Source organism: Anas platyrhynchos, chromosome 1 (assembly GCF_047663525.1).
Source record: "Anas platyrhynchos isolate ZD024472 breed Pekin duck chromosome 1, IASCAAS_PekinDuck_T2T, whole genome shotgun sequence".
In the NCBI taxonomy this organism is placed as follows: Eukaryota; Metazoa; Chordata; class Aves; order Anseriformes; family Anatidae; genus Anas; species Anas platyrhynchos.
Window position 1 is genome coordinate 79,505,074 of NC_092587.1, and position 227 is coordinate 79,505,300.

Here is a 227-nt window from a genome sequence, read left to right on the forward strand (position 1 = left end):
CTGCTTCTCAGACCTCACTTCTGAATCTGTTCTGTTTTTCTCCTTCCCATTTCATCTAACAAAGTCTGCCTTTTCAAAATACAAGGGGAACAATTAGAATTTGAAAATGCTAAGAGTGCCATAACCCCTTCTAGACAAAGGTCATCATATCAAGGCTTGCAACCTTACCCTTAACATGCTGCTATAAAAAGACCAGTTAAAATCAAACTTCTCCTATCACTATTGGC